Here is a 5,076-nt window from a genome sequence, read left to right as displayed (position 1 = left end):
GTCTTCGCTCGTATGTGAGTTTGTGAGAAGTCAGGAAGCGTGACCGGCTTTGTGGTGAGGCCTACGCACGCGGCCGTGAGATGGGGATGGTTCTCGTTAACGAGGAAAAGCTTCATGTATGATGAGGCGTCAGCTCCCACGGCCCAGGGTCTTCTTACACGTTATTACAGGGGAGTGAAGGGCTGGAGGAGCCTGTGTTTTCCAGCTGAGAAAGTCTTAGAGTGCGTGCTGCACGGTTTAAGGGCTAGAAGCCCCACACAATCCTCGTTGCCCCTTTTAAAGTTTCAGGGATTTCAGGTCTTTGCTCGCCAAGCCTTGCTGTGCGCTCTGCACAGACCTTGGCCGTGGCCCCTTTCCTGGTCGCCCCAGCCCTCAGGGCAGCCTGCGAGGAGCCTGGGGTTTTTGAAAATATGTATATTTTTATTGATTTCAGGCAGGGAGGGAGAGGAAGGGAGGGAGAGAAACATCAATGGTGAGAAGCATGGATCGGCTGCCTCCTGCACGCCCCACACTGGGGAGCCAGCCTGCAACCCAGGCCTGTGCCCTGACCGGGAATCGAACCCTGACCTCCTGGTTCATAGGTGGACGCTTAACCACTGAGCCACGCCGGCCGGGGGAGCCTGGTGGCTTTTTATTCGCATTCGCCACCCAACACGGCGAAAAGTCTAGAGGTCAGTCGGAGGGAACCATTGAACCCCCAAAGGGAGCCCCACCGCCTGGGAGAACAGGATTGTGGCACGGACGGCGGGCGGGCTGGGAACGGGGAAGGTGTAGACAGCCGTGCCTGGTTCCGACAGTGTTGGGTGGGGCCGGGGGGGCGGGGAGAGAAATATTTAACAACCTCAGTTAAATCAGCCTCAAACCGAAATTTGGGGTCGTCGTCTTGTCCGCCTCCAGTCTGTCCACTCCTTTGAGATGAGGCTCTCCCGTGTCTGCCCAGCAGAGGGCAGCAGACTACACCTTATGAGCCCCAGGGGTGCGGACAGCGCGTCCCTCTCCAAACGCGCTCTGGGCCCCGTGGGTGCAGCAGGAAATGCGGCCGCGGGAAGAGGGGACCCAGAGGGAAGAGGGGGGACAGGAGCAAGTCCGCATGGCCATCAACCACAGGGACCGGCTGAGCGGGAACCGACGGCGGCGGCTCGGGGAGACGGCTCTGCGGGGCCTCACCGTAGAAGCCTGGACCCCGGAGCAGGCCTGAGGGGGCGGGGGTTGCGGGAGGGAAGGCGTGAACCCCTCCCGGGTCCTGCAGCGACCCCAGGACACACGTGTCGCAGGCGTGTTGGCTGCAGAGAGGGCGGCTCCTGCGGGGGGTGGGCCGAGACCCCCGCTGGGGCCTGGCCTCCGGTGCTTGCCCCTCTGTGTCTGCTGCCCTCCCTCCCACGGTCGCGGTCATGGTCACGGTCGCGGTCATGGTCACGGGCTGACAGTGTGACGGGGATGGGACGCCCAGCACGGGGTGGGTGGGGCTCAGCAGCTGAGTGACGGCCCCGTGCACTGGGTCAGCGCGGTTCCAGGCCCGGTTCCAGGCCACCTTCTCACGGACGGGGCGGGAGGTGGGTGCTGGTCCGGGTGGGCCTCCCAGCCCGAGCTCCACTCGAAGGTGTTTGCAGGTGCTTCCTGGGTGGGGCACGTGTGGTCTTGTTAGGACAGGCTAGAATCCAGCCTGGTCGGCAGACTCATTAGTCAACAGAGCCAAATATCCACAGCCCTCTTCAAAATAGACTCGCCCAGGCCGAAAACCGACTTCTGCGCACGGGCCACGAAGTTTCAATCGCACTGTACATGTGCGCCCGCACGTGGTATTTTGTGGAAGAGCCACACTCAAGGGGCCAAAGAGCCGCATGTGGCTCTCGAGCCGCAGTTTGCCGACCACACTAGCCGCTAGGAAATGAGGCATGAATTCCCCCCGTTAAGCTGGCTGTTGTACCTGCGTGCATAGCAGGTAAGGATAGGCGATAGGTAGAGATGATGAGAGTTAGATGACAGATAACAGGTGGATGTTAAATAGGTGAGAGAGAGAGAAGAGAGAGGGAGAGAGAGAGAGAGAGAGAGAGAGAGAGAGAGAGAGAGAGAGAGAGGAGAGAGAGAGGGAGAGAGCTGTCTTTTAGCCGAGGAGGTCTGGACACCCCATTTGGACCTCAGTCTCCCTGAGGCCTCGCCCTCAGCTCTGGGCATCCGTGTGTGGGCAGCCTCAGAGGTCCCCCCGAGAGAGCCGCCTGCGCAGGGGAGCCTCAGGGGCCTGCGGGAGTCCCGGCCACTGGCTCCTGGTCCCCGTGCCCCGCGGGGGGCTGAGCTGGCCCAGCCGCTAGGAGGCCTGGCCACACCTCCATCAGCAGCCTCCCCACCCTCTCCCCTGGAAAGTAATCAGGGCTCTTTTAAAAATATATATTTATTTGTATTGATTTCAGAGAGGAAGGGAGAGGGAGAGAGATAGAAACATCAATGATGAGAGAGAATCATGGATCGGCTGCCTCCTGCACGCCCCCCACTGGGGATCGAGCCCACAACCCCGGCCTGTGCCCTGACTGGGAATTGCACCGTGACCTCCTGGTTCATTGGTCGATGCTCAACCACTGAGCCACCCAAACCATGGCTCTTTAAGGAAGAGAACAGCCCCAGGTGTGGGTGGTGGAGCTGCACGAGGAGCCCATATTCCCAGGATAAACCGAGGCGGAGCCACGTCACGTGGCCTGGGCGAGGGGCTGCCTGAGGGAGGGCAGAGCTGGGGGAGGGACAGCGCTGGTGGGTGCCTGACTCCCCAGGACTCGGCCAGGGCGGGCCCCCGAGGCTGCAGGGGTCTCCTTCGGAAAATGGCAAAAACAACGTCAATTTGAAGAGCTGTCGGTGGGGGAGGCCAGCCGGGCACGCCAGCCCCAGGCCCAGGGGAAGAGGAAGCGCCTTCCGGAGGAAATGAGCACATGATCTGGGAAGAGGCCGACCTTGGAGTGGGAGCCGGTGGACCCCTAAAAGGTGAGACCGCGGGGCAGCGGGCCCTCCCATGTTCCCTTTCCTTCCCACGCCCCAAGCAGCACAGAACGAGACGAAGCCCAAGGACTGGGTGCAGGGGCAGCAAAGGGATTGCAGCTCCGAGGGGTGGGGGTCGGGGTGCAAAGGGGCAGCTGGCCCCTGGGAGCCCCCCTCGCTTTAAATCTGAGGGCCTGGGGGCAGGACATATCGGAAGGTCCTGCAGCTCCTCCTCCCACCTCCTCAGCTCTCAGGATTGAAACACCCCTTGAACCCACGTGGATGTAGAGGCGAACTTGGAGGCTGGGGCAGGTGGCCAGAAGGCGGGCGTGGCCTGGAGCAGCCCAGGAGGCAGCAGGTAAGTGCCAGGTGGGAGCTGGGAGGAGGGAGCCGGAGGGGCGACTCTGGATGTCACTCAGCAGGCTGGCAACTTGGAGAGGCCCTGTGGGCCCTGGGGACGGTCTCTACTTGTCGGATATGCGAAGTCCTGTCGGATAAAAGAGCACTCGGGGGTCTGGTCAGAACCGGAGGCAGGGCTGGGCTCCGTGTAAGAGCGGTTTTATTCCTAATCATCTGAACAAGTTGCAGTGGGCTGCGCCGCCCGCACAGCTGTGACCGCAGTCGCTGAACGGCGGCGAGTGGCTGGTGTGTGTCCCAGGGCTGCCCTCCAGGAAAGGGAGGGTGGACTTGATGGAGGGTGAGGTCCACTAGGGCCCCAGGCTCGTCACTCTGCCCGGACCCCAAGTGCAGAATGAGATTGAAGCCAGGTGACGAGGCGAGGCGTGCAGGGGCCTCCACACCGGGGTCCCTCAGGCCCGTTACCGATGACGGACCGGAGGCACCGCGGGAAGTTTAATGATGCTGATCACAACAGCTGAGGCTGCTCTAAGGCCGCCCATTAACTGCCACAGGCTGCACCGAGGCCTCACACACAGCCCCCCTCCCTCTTTTTCATCCTGGCAACAGCCCTGTGACGTAGGAACGATGATTATCCCCAGCTCCAGATGCAGAGACGGAAGCACAGAGAGGTTAAGTAACTTGGTCGAAACTCACACAGCCGGGCAGTGACAAAGCCCAGTGTGAACCGAGGCAGCCCGACCCCACGGCCCACACCCTCGGTTATGGCACCGCGTCGCTTATACTGACTTCAGAGGGTGTGGTCCTAACAGCCGACCTCTGGGTGCAGTCCAAGGGCCAGACTCTGAGGTCAAGGGGTCTACAAGGTCACGTTCCCGCCAGGGCCCTGGGACCGTCCACCCCTTGCCTGTTCTCAGTTCTGGTGGTGGCTTGTGGCCGCGTCGCTCCAGTTTCTGCCTCTGTCTTTATACGGTCTCATCCGTGAGTCAAGCTCCCTCTGGCCCGGCCGGCGTGGTCAGCGGTTGAGCGTCGACCTTTGAACCAGGAGGTCATAGTTCGAGTCCTGGTCAGGGCACAGGCCTGGGTTGTGGGCTCCATCCCCAGTAGGTGGCATGCAGGAGGCAGCCGACCCATGATTCTCTCTCTCATCATTGATGTTTCTATCTCCCTCTCTCTCCCTTCCTGTCTGAAATAAAAAATATGTATATTTTTTAAAAAGCCCCCTCTGCCTCTCTCGGGACACGTGTGGTTGGATTGAGGCCACTTGGACAATCTAGGGTCATCTTCCCATATCAAGACCCGAACGTTGATCATAGCTTCAGAGACCCGAGTTCCTTAGAAGGTGACACCCACAGGCTCAGGACACAGGACTAAGACCTTTGAGTGGCCACTGTCCCGCTACCACCCCCGGTCCATCCTCTGGGCTCAAAGATGCGTGTCCATCCCACGGACAACATACACTCCCCTCCACCCGACGCCCAGAAAGGCTAGGCCCGCCCGTCGCAGCCTCAGATCTCATCTCTCGCTCAGAATCCCCAATGGCATCATCTAAACCGGGCATCGGGGAGTCCCAGTCTGACTTATCGGGGGGAGGTCCGCTCTGTCTCTGGAGCTGAGAGACCAGGAAATAACTTCATCCCCAAATACGAATGTGGGGCAGGCATGGCATAGCGGTTACAGACCTTCTCCACAGGGGGAGAAGGAGAGGGGAAAGGGGGCGCTGGCCTCACGCACCTGGGGGCCCAGCAGGCAGAT

The sequence above is a fragment of the Myotis nattereri genome (genome assembly GCF_964212035.1).
Source record: "Myotis nattereri genome assembly, chromosome: 20".
NCBI classification, from domain to species: Eukaryota; Metazoa; Chordata; class Mammalia; order Chiroptera; family Vespertilionidae; genus Myotis; species Myotis nattereri.
Note: the sequence above shows the minus strand (reverse complement) of the source record.